The following is a 12,405-nucleotide window of genomic DNA, read 5'->3' on the forward strand; positions in this document are numbered from 1 at the left end:
TGCATTCTTTCTTTGCGCAGTGGTCGTCCTACGAAAAAGGTGACTCACTCAACTGATTGATGCATGCGTGTCTCTGTGAGCAAGTGTCTTTGTCATGCTGCTGAGCAGGCACGGGAACAGGTTTCCTCTCTCTCTGCCTTCCCTCTTTTTCTTTTTAAGAAGTCGAACAAACAGGATGAGCAGTCACTGTGGGAATGGGAGGCAGAGGTACTGAAGGTTTATTGTTATGTGACATCAAAGTGATTATGTGTGTTTGGAGTCTGTTTGTGCGTGACACGGTGTTTAGGAGGATACTGGAAAAGCTGACTTATTTGTGTTGGCTGTGATTAAAGAAAGCTTGTGTGCGCATGTAAGGTCACATTTTGTATCAGTGTAACTGAGAGTTCACGCTGGAATATCACATCACGCAAAGTCACATCAAGATATGTGGGCTGTGGACTACACAATATAGATTTTATTGCCGAATAGCAGGTTGTAGCAGTATATATAGCTGGTCAGCCAGTGTGTGCCTCATGGTGTGTGTGGGTATGTGCATGTATACAGTGCCTGAGTAGGAGTGTTACTGAGTAGCCAGTGAGCTAGAAGTGAAAACAGTATTCAGGGCATGATCTTCCTTGTTATAATTAGCTGAGTCACTCACCACTGGCAGCAATAAAGAGAGACTGGGAATTGATCTGCTCTGAGAATAGTTCAAGTCTGATCTGGCTGACATCCAGGCATCACTGTGGGTTACTTTTCATTCATGCTCATTTTTACCAACGTACACAGACACATGCAATTAACAGAGCTGCAGATGTGAGACAGTAACTCAAGTTAGATGTATAGTATGTATAGTATGTATAGTCACCAGAATCAGCTCAGCCTGCTTTAGGCTACCTCTTTCTGTTGATACTTTAGATGCTTTATAATAATTAAAAAACTGTTAAATCTTCCACATGTTATCAGTTTCTGTGTTAAACATGATGAGTAAACAGCGAGAATGCTTCTTTCATGTGTGTTTTTTTTAAGTTTAGTTTAGTTTTGTAATATGTTAAAAAAAGATTAAAGATTTGTTTTTATTTAGAACTGTTTTTTCTTTCTTTTTTTTGACCCAAAAAAGAGTTACACACTGCACTTTACTCGCATCTATAGCCAAATTAGAATCACCAGTTGACCTAACATGTATTTCTCTGGACTGTGTGAGGAAACCAGAATACCCGGGGGTAACCTACACTAACACAAGGACAGCATGCAAACTCCACACAGAAAGGCCCTGCAGCCAGGATCTGAATGAAGAACCTCTGCGCTATGTGTTACCCACTGTACCAGTGAATGCTAGCGTCTATCCGGTTGTTCAGTCTGACGTCACTAGCCGTGTCTGGGTCTAAACTCCGCTGCAGGTCCATATATCAAACGATCACTGTGGCATTACTGAGAGTTGAAAAACTGTCTAAAGTCTTTCATCTTTAATAAAATGATCAGCGTTCTGCTCTACCAGGTGTAACAATTGAGTTTAACACCCAGGCATCCATGAAAACGGAATTTATGACATTTAACGGAGTTAGAAGTTAGCAGGGAGTTAGCTCGCTAGCTTCTATCTAAATACAATATAGCATGTCCTGACTGCGGGGTTTTGGAAACAAATTCAAACGTACAGCTCTGTTATCACTTCCAGCATAAATGAAGACAGAAAACTAAACAGCAGTGACGTTTGTAGGGTTACTGAAGTTGGGCTAGCTGGTATATAATGATGTGCTACGTGACCGCTAGCGACATAGCTATGCTAGCATAATATAAACAAGCTAACTTTTTTTCCACTCGATAAAAGTTAACGTGAGTGTTCTCAGTGGTCAGAAACAAATGTAATCGCATGGCAGGATGCTGTAAAAGGACCAAACTTCAGCCAGGAGAACAACTGAGATAATCCATCCACAATACGAGGTTAGTCATTCATATACTGCTGCATGGGCTGGGCTGTAGTTAAATCCTAAGGTTTTAAAAACTGAGCTTAAATAAATGATTAGTGGTAATAAAAGCTGAGGGAGGTCAACAGGGATCACTGACTGTTTTAGGAGCTTTTTGAGATCAAATAGAAGAAAATACATAACATTAAACATGTTAACAACACAAAAGCCATATTAAACGCAGACTACTTTAGACCCGGAAGTAGGATTCGTCGCGTCATCACTGAACAACCGGATTGACATAACCTGACTTCATGCAATTGATGGAGAAACATCTGTTTGCTATCTTGATGGTAACACCACAGAAATTGTCCCGTTATCGCACGTTTGTTGAGTTCAGTTAAGTAATTTCGCATTAATCTTTTTTATTCGGTTTTTTCGGAGACAGATGTGAGCATGTTTGGCCATGTCTCACAAGCAAACACATACTTGGTTAGCCAGGTGCACCCGTAGAGTCCATTCATGCATTGCAGAGAAACAAACAAACTTCGACTGAACATTCACCGAAGCACTGTTACTAAACTTGACACAAAACTATTCACATCCTTTTCAGTTAATTGCATGAAAACTGCTCCAAAAGCATCCCGACAGTGAAAAAATGGGAGCTCCAGATCAGTCAAGCTAGCAGGCTAGCAAACAGCTAGTGACTGGATAAGCACCCACTTAAAAGGCGATACACCGCTTTTTGCAAAGCTTTACGATTGAAAAATATTTTGAATCTTCTATGCATATTTATCTAATGTAAAGCCCCAAACCTTTTTTCCCAGCATGTTTATTTCAACTGTAAAGTTTGACATTTTGAGACAGGAACTGACCCAAATGTGAAACTTTCACTTTTAATTTCGATTTTCTTTTTCATCTGTTGTTGGTAGTATGCATTTATTTGCTAACATTGTTAAAATTATTATCCTTGTTAAGTATTAGTCAAATGATTTTAGTGACTGCACCTCAAATCTTAAACTCCTCCCCCCAAAAACTCTTCTGCAGCAAAGGAAAGCTGATCTGTATTTCTCTGACAAAGTAACAGCTTCACAAACTTCATGATATCAGTTAAGTATAATTACAGCTGAACTTGGATCCTATTCTTGTAAATCTGGAAGAAGCAGAAGGAAGTAGGGACATTATATGAGTCTTTTCATAAGCCCATCATTTCCACTGTTGGTATCATGCAGCCTGTTTTCTTTTATGACATTTGCAAAGTAGAATTTGTTTTCTCCAAATGTCTGGTTGTCTGCCATTACCATTGTTTCTCTGGCCAGCTGACAGTTTGCTATGAATGCTGAATTAGAGTGTGGGAGATAGAAGTGGGCCAATGGATTTTAAACTACATGCTTATAATGAAAAATTATTGCCTTTCTATTCTGTCAAGATAAAAATTCTGCCTAAAAGCATGCAGTACTCCTTTTTTCTAGTGTATATTCTCACATAAACGCCCATATTGTGAACTGCATGAACTTAAGTGTTGAGGTCCCAACCAAATTAGCCATCAATCCGCAATAATCATTCCTACTGAATATGCTCTATATTTTTACAACCTAGACTGACCTCAAGGACAATCAATCAAACCAGGAGCTGAGATGGAGATTGTTTCATGTGGAAGGACTCCAGACTGTAGTCTGGCCAAACATTTCTGCAGTCCTTGTTAGTTATCCCAATCTGTCCATCACGTTTTCTTTGATCCTTTGGGCTAAGACACGGTAGGTTAGCTTAGACTCACTGGCTCCTTGGCAGCACAGATATTTGTGCTATTCAATCCCAGGTTATGTTTCATGCATCCTTTTAATTTTTACAATATTTTCAGCTCAGGTTTTATAGCATTAATTGTTTTTACATTGGAACACACCCCTACACATTGTTCCCCTGTGATTGAAAACATTTGTTCTCACAGAGGGGAGGTGTCATATTTGCACATACTCAGCACAAAGACTTCCCCAAAGGTCTACTGAGAAGCTGTAAAGTTAAGCTGAAAAATTAAATTCTTCATCTGCTGTCCACAGAGCGTTCACACGAAGTGCTATCTAATGTTAATATGTCTTTTGTGGCTGACAGTTCTTGTAAATGAATGACTGGCAAAGCAAAACTACATGCTTTGTCATCTTTATTGTGGTTCAGAAGGCAGGAAGTTCCTTTAAATGTTTTTTCTTTGTATATTTTATAATATTAAGAGCCTGAGTTGAAGGCATCTGGGTTTTGTTTATAGGTTTTTGAAGACCTCGCAAATGAAGGTGCTTCCTCAGTTTTACCAGCTGATGGGGAGTCCCAGGATTTAACCCTGTGTTCTGAGAGTCACCAACCATGTCCTCATCTGAGTTGTTAGGGTTGCAAGAGCCAAGGTGTGACTTCTTTTTGAAAATTTGATAGTCTGATAAAAAGATCACCTCCAAGGTGACAGATCCATGAGAGGTATTCTCTATCAGTCTTCAGAACTAAAGAAGACTCTCAGATGAGAAAACAAACGTCTTCAAGTTCAGTGGCCTTCAAGTCAAGCACTCAAGACTGCCATGATCTTCCTGACTGAGAACCTATAATATTTTTCTTCTTCACATTTCCAACCAAATAGTACTGATATGTTGTCACAAAGCACTCATAACCTGCACAAACTAAGGGGGAGCAAGGCATTGTTTTAGTTTACAATTTATTTTACATTCAGAGGAGTTAATTGCAGTAAGTGCAAGACCTGTTATCAAGATGGATGCGTAACCCTCCTGAACAGAAGCTATAAACATATTTAGAAGAATCAAGTAGGCTTTGGTCTAAAAGTGCAGTGCAAAAGGCATGTTTAGAGGTTGAGGCAATAACCTGTCAGCAGTTTCGTGGGGCGTGGAGTTATCTCCAACAGTGTAAATCCAGAAATGACTTTTAGGGCAGTGTGTCGTTCAAAGCACAGGTGTAGTATTTGACCATAGTTGGGAACGGCTTCTTCAGACTTTTCAGTGTAGTAAACATAACCTGGTGTTATTGATATGAGTTCTGCTTTGAGCAAAGAAAGTTTTTTGGTTATTATATGATGGGTAGATACACTAGCTATAGCATGGTTGGTCTACAGTTTTTTCTGGTTTAACCAGCTTGAGATCTGGTGACCATGTAGGCCATCACTTATCAACATATGGCCTGTGGACCGAATCATGGCCCACTATAGGCTCTTGTCTTGACTGCTGTTCAATTTGTAATCGTAAAGATGTTCTTGATGTGACTGAGGATGTATGAAGTCTTTTGGACAAAAAAACCCAACAACTTTGTAGCTTTTAAATGCAGTGAAATGTATTTATATTCTATATGTACACTGCCCTGCCACTTAATTAGGTACACCATGGCAGTTACTTGTTAATGAAAATATCTAATCAGCCAATCACATGGCAGTAACTCAATGCATTTAAGCATTCAGACACGGTCAAGACAACCTGATGAAGTTCAAGCTGAGCACCAGAATGAGGAAGAAAGTGAGTATAAGTGAGATTGCTGGTGCCTGTGTATTTCAAAAACTGCTGAACTACTGGGATTTTCCCACACAGCCAACTCTAGGGTTTACAGGGAATGGTACAAAAAAGGCCACTAAGCAGCTGTTCTCTGAATGAAAATGTCTCGTTAATATCAGAGGTCAGAAGAATATGACCAGCCTATAATTCACACAGGCTCACTTAAAGTGGACAAAGGAAGATTGGAAAAAGCATTACCTGGTCCAATGCAACATGCAGATGGTAGAGTCAGAAGTAGGAGTGAACAACCTGAAACATTAATCCATTCTGCCTTGTATGGTTTTCTTTGATTATTTTTAATTAATTTTTGTTTATTAACCAGCTAATTGGCCTCTGAGCCTTTTCCATTAACTAGTTCACCTGGGTGAGAAGATAACTCATGCATTGGTGTTTAAAAATCCTTATGAGTAACTTTGTAACCCAGCCTCTACTAACACAATAAACACAGGCTTCTAGTTGAAAGCAGGCTGGTGTAACTAGCTGATTAATTTCTATTGTGACTATATAAGCAGCACTAATAAGCACACAAGACAAACACAAAATAGCTTAAACATCCTAAGATCTTACACATAAGAGGCTAAAATGACTTTGAAGATGAAAGAAATGCACTGTGTGAGAAAATGGGAATTACGTTCACCCACTGTAACCCACTAAACTCAAAGCGAAACAGCGCAGTTATCCTTTTTTGGTTCCATAACGCAATTTAACTGGAAAACTCACATGTATCAGGCACCCCCCTTCAGCCCTACATCAGCAGAATTTCATTTGAAAAGATCAGCTCACTTCCCTTCAGGTCCTAAGAACAAAAATTTCACAACTCTGTGTTTATCAGTCACTCTTCAACACATGATTTCACTGAAATAGCTCGTCTTACTCTCAGAGTTCTACTCCAGGATGACTCAAGGGGTTTCCTGTTGTTAATGGGAAGTGAATGACAGTTGTGTATGCATGTGTGTGTGTGTGCTGTAGCCGCAAAACACACACGTCACCACCATACTGTCATTGAGGTTGCACAAGTAGCCTTTGCTCAGACAGGCCGAGTCCATGATGTCACTGTCAGTGGAATGAGAAAACACAGCGAAAGGAAACAAGAAGTGAATCGCGTCATTTGTCCGCTCAGTTGAGGAAAAAGGAAAAAGAGGTAGGGAAGTACAGACGACCGATTACAGATCAGTCAAAATTATCACTCCAGTTGCTTTGACGGCCTCTATGTTACCATAAAGTCCCAGCGGCTTTACACTGTGATTGACTGAGGTGAGAAAAGTTAAGGGGATCAGCAGAGCCATTAAGATTCTTTTTATGGTTGCATCAACGATTGAGGTGGCCTGCCCCACTGGTAGACCATAGAGACTGTAGCTAAAAATATGTAAATGCCTCTTATTTTCTTCACTTGTCCTTTCTTAGTGTTCCCACTCGTACCCTTTCCCCCTGGTGTCACTCGCTTTGATTTATTAAATCGGCCGTGTTAAAAATATTCTTTTACAAACACCACCTCAGAAGATGGCACATGAAAGTGTCAACCATCATTAATCTCCTCTGTGCGGCGTGATGAAAGATAAGCCGTGGCTTTTGTTCAAAAACGGAGCTCGCTTTTAACATACCTGCACAAAATTATATTCATAAGCGAGCAAATCCTCAAGTCTCTTTTCATTTCAATAACCGAGGGTGCAAAGCGCATCCTCCAGCCAAAACATAAGAGGCTGGATCATCATTAATGACACTTCAAGTGAACGAGTGAGACAGATTTACAGAAAAAAAAAGATTCGTATTTGTTAGCAATCCCCTCTACAAGTCCCTTAACCCCCAACCTCTTTCCAGAGTGAGTCAACCAGTGGTGAATTTATCAAAGTGTGTGAACACGAGGGGGAGAGAGGAGCTTAGCGTTTGGAAAAAGCAATTAATTGCAGGATAATACCCCATGTAACAGGATTTCAATGACTGTTAGCACTTCTCTGCTCCAAAAGGAGATTTATTCTTATAATCCTATGATGAAAGGGATGGCCAATTATTTCCCATGCATTGGAACACACTGCTTGTACGAGGGCCAGGCCAACGGGAGAAAGAGGAAGCGAGGAGCAGGAGGGAGAGACAAAAGTGTTTGTTTGTGTGTACGCATACGCGCTTACCATTCAGGAGGAAAAGACAAAAGTGTCTGGGAGTATACAAACGCACTTACCATTCAGCAGGCTACAACAACCTGTCACTCCACAAATTACCTAACGCAGAGCCTTTAATGATATGATTGCGCTACAACTCACGGGAGAGAGATGAAAGCCGAGCATTGCTCCATTAACTGCAGACTGTGTGGCTGCTGAAAATTAGGCCCCGCGTTTCTTGGCATTTCATCAGTTTTAAAGGATGTTGAAAATGTGGGTTAACATTCATGAAGTTTGTATTTGAGTTTCAATGGCAGAATGTCATCATAAAGGAGTACACATGATGTTAGTGAAACTGGCACTCGAGTCTTTCAAAGGAATGGATCCATAGGCGTTCGTCCCCGGTGAATTGTGGCGGTACAGCTTGCTAATTAAGGGGAGATTGTAGAGCCGACTGGGGCAAATTAAATCTCAAGAAACATCCGGAACAAAGCCTGAAACAGTTCATTCAGAACCTGCACGAGACCTGATCTATGAGATCTGCTCACTCAAATAACCAAACGTGGAAGCGCCAAAATGTTATTACTTAATATTGTCGTTACTGTAAATTATAAAATGTCTTATAAAGTCTTTTTTTTTAAACTTGCATGTGCATGCTGCAAATTAGGCTTTTATTACAGAGGTGGAAGAAGAGGTGTAGACATTATTCTTCGTATGTGTACAGCAAAATTCTGCTAATATATAACACACATACACATATTCATGTGTATATGTACTCAAGCTGCAGAAAATGAAAAGTGACCAGCGGACAGTAGTCTGCAACAGTTTACATTAGCATGTGTTTCCTTTTTTTCTTGGCAGCACTACCGGTTACATATCAGATAAGGTGGACAGTACACTTAAGGAGTGCACCATGTAGTCAGCCAGGCTAAAATATTATCATGAGCATCTGAGGCTCCTCAGCGATTTCAGCATTTCATGGTCAGTCGTTCATCTATATTTATAAATAACACGATGAATGAAAGCATTCCCTTTTTAAGTTTCTTCTCTATATTGAACGCATGATTCAAACAGTCATAAAGGGGCCGAAGGAGGAGGAAGAGGAGAAGGAAAAATAGCCTGGCAACAGTCAGAGATTTTCATCTAGCCAGTGACACAGGATTGGAGGTGTTGGTTATGTTTATGTTCATAAAAAACACAGACAGAAAATGGACATTTGGAGTTTGCTATTCCTGATGTGAACCGTGGCTCTCAAAAATAGACTCTGCTGACTTGCATAAAGTTGTAAATAGTCTGAAATAATCTCCGCTTTAGATATCCATCAGCCCGCACACTTTAGCGATGTGGATAACCTCCCTAGAAATTTGCACTCTAGTGAGATGACTCCAAACTTACCACACTTTGGATTTTGTTACGCCCAGAATCAAATTTATAATCCTTGTCCTTTTTTTTTTTTTTTTTTTTTTTTTTTTTTTCTAAATGACATCAGAAACAGCAGTATGCGACATTACGTGATGGCAGAGCTTCAGTTCATCCTTTGTCATTTTTTTTTTTTTTTTTTTTTTTTTAAATAAATAGGACAGGGGGAATGAATGAGAGAGAGAGGGGGAGAGAAAGAAAGAAAACCAAAGGGGAGAAGAGACAGTGAGAAGGGGGGGGAAGAGAGACAAAAAAAAAAAAAAACTCCTGGGTCACCTGTATGGAGAAAACAAACAAACAAACAAACAAAAACAAACAGAGGAGACAGCAAACAACAAAGAGCAACATAATAATAGAGAAAACAAAGCACCATCACAATAAACTAGCTAGTCATAGATATCAGTATTTACTAAGTAATAAACGATATTGTGCAGCACGCAAGATAGACAGCGCACAGTGTGCTTTGAGGCAGCAGCCAAGAAAGCTTTAGTCCGCGTCTGTGAATACCCATGTGTGCATACCTGTGTGGATCAGCATGCTTGCATTCCAAAGGTTTCTCCATGTAATGATCTGCTAGGGAGTGTGGGGGGGCCACAGCCCCGTCCTCCAGGGTGTGAAGCGGGTATGGAGGAGATCAAAACTCCAGACATCCAGAGGCCCCCAGAACACAAGAGACCATGGAAGACCAACAGAGGGGCAGCCGCGCCACTGTCCCAGTATGAGCTGATGAGAGTCCCAGATGAGGGCTCGCCCAGCAGCCGCGGAGCAGAAGTCAGGGGGAGTTGCAGTGACGCGCCCGTGAGCTCCGCCGGCCCCCAGCTGCGCCTGAGTGACCGAGCCCTAGGCCGAGAGGCCGGGGGCACCCCACCTCCAAAGGGGCCCGAGCGAGCCCCAGGCCCCAGGCCCCGACAAGCGGCCGCCAAGGAGTGAGCCGGTGTGTACCCGGACGCCCACCCCCAGACACAAAGAACCACCAACACACCGACACCTGAGGGAGTCCGCCACCGGCAGGGGAAGTGGTGGTGGGTGGAGATAGGCCTCCAAACCTTGGAGGGCCTGAGGTGTCCCCAGAGAGGTGGCGTCTGATACCCAACCTGACATATAGACACAGACATACAGGCACACACAGACACAAACATCCATTCCCACCCTCATGCTCTCATATGCACTCACTCCACACTCAACCAACGTGGAGACAGACATAAAGAGACGCTGTACACACAATCACACTCCCCAAGCGTACTCTACAAACCGGGTCTAGGTACCCTTGCCCCTGGAGGGGGAAATTGCACCCAGACCCAGGTGGTGTTACCCTTTTCCCTGCGGTGGGGAGAGGCAGACCACCCCGACTCCGCAGCAGCAGGGAGGCCCCACACCCCAGACCGCAGTCGGACGGCCAACTCCTCCTACTAGCCCTCCCGCTCCAGCAGGCCGCAGAGAATGGGGGTGGGAGAAGACTCCAAACCTCCCTCCACCCGCTCATTGTAGTGTTGATGCATATGTGTTCTAAGGTGCAATTAAAACCCAGGAGGGCATGGAGCTACCTGCCAAGGAGCAGCAGGTAAGCGCATAGTCCCTCCTGCTAACCCTCAATGACTAAGTGTATTTAAAATTGAGAGGTGGGCAACGACGTCAGGGGTGAGGTATACACCCTGATGGTGATTTGGACTCCGTGATTGTGCCCACCCCCAAGATCCTATATATATATAATCCTTGTCCTCACATACATCGTCTTAAATAAGGCCCCATCTTATCTTAAAGACCTCATAGTACCACATCATCCCAGTGGAGCACTTTGCTCACCGGCAGCTGGTTTACCTGTAGAGTATTTAAAAGTAAAATGGGAGGCAGAGCCTTCAGCTTTCAGGCCCCAGGAACCAGCTCCCTGCTGTTTGGATTAGACAGACACTATGTCTGTGAAGGTTCTCAGTCATCCAGGTCATCGTAGTCAAAGGAGCTTGCAAAGAAAAGCGTCTGGACTTCTTTAAGTTGCTTGAAGACGTTTCACCTCTCATCCGAGAAGCTTCTTCAGTTCTAAGGTCAAATGGTGGAGAGTCCCAGATTTAAACCTAGTGGGAGTATCCCCCCACAGAGGGACAAAAGGACCCCTTGATGATCCTCTAATCGCGATCGGCGATTAGAGGAACGTCTTCAAGCAACTTAAAGAAGTCCAGACGCTTTTCTTTGCAAGCTCCTTTGACATAGACAGACACTCTCGCTATTTTTAGGATTAGGCTTAAAACGAACTAAAGCTTATTGTTAAGGCTGGGCCAGGTGACCCTGAATGCTCCCATAGTTATACTACACCTCTCTGCATTTAATCATTAGTTACTATTAATCTCTGTCTCTCTTCCACAACGTGCTTTGTCCTGTCTCCCTGCCCTCACCCCCAACCAGTCACAGCAGACGTCTGGTCGGAGATGCTGGCTCTGGGATTTCCCTCCCAGCGCCTGGTTCAGCTGGAGGTTTCTTCCTGGGAGTTTTTCCTTCCCACTGTCGCTTTTTCATAGAGGGTCATATGATGGGTTTTTTCTGTATTATTGTATGGTCTATTGCTTTACAATATAAAGCACATTGAGGTGTATTTTGTTGTGATTTGGCACTAGATAGGTAAAATTAATTGGACTGAACTGAATTGAAGTGAACACAGAATGGAGGGGGGGGGGGGGGGGGGGGGGGGGGGGGGATGAAACAGAGTCAGTTGAGCTGGTTTTTAGGGTTCTTTAGTCTACTACATGCAAATCAAGATTTCTCTAGCAGAAAATCACTACATAAAGTGTCAGTTTAGTAGATTCAGGTGAGGTTAAATTGTCTGGGTAGAACATGCTGTTCTTTGTATGAATGTATGACATAAAATGGATGGTATGTAAGAACAAAATAGAGAGGAGTATGCTTCTTGTGCCCCTGGGTATGGACAACTCCCTATAATTGAGAGGCGAATGAATTTGTATATTATGGTATTTTACATATCTATCTATCTATCTATCTATCTATCTATCTATCTATCTATCTATCTATCTATCTATCTATCTATCTATCTATCTATCTATCTATCTATCTATCTATCTATCTATCTATCTATCTATCTATCTATCTATCTATCTATCTATCTATCTCAAAAACAGGCAAAAGGCCTCAGTTACACATGCCGAGAGACCTGTTGGCGAACCCCTAGCTGCATTTGGTTGCTAGGGAATAGTATATATGCCCTCACTGGTTGCCCAGTGGTTGCTGGCTATTGTTAGCAGATGGCTGACAGTGTTCACAGTTTCACTACTGCTCCCGCATTAGTTAGTTGGTGTTTGCAAGCAAGTCAGCATACCAAAGTTGGACCATGGGTTACAGGTGCAATCAGCTTTCTCTTTGTGAACAGTTTTTACCTAGCAACTGAAAGCAGCCAACTAATGAAGAAATACTCAACCAGTGAGTAACTGGTCTCCAGGACAAAACCACGATTTAACACTGAGGAAG

This window comes from Maylandia zebra, linkage group LG22 (genome assembly GCF_041146795.1).
Source record: "Maylandia zebra isolate NMK-2024a linkage group LG22, Mzebra_GT3a, whole genome shotgun sequence".
Lineage (NCBI taxonomy): Eukaryota > Metazoa > Chordata > Actinopteri > Cichliformes > Cichlidae > Maylandia > Maylandia zebra.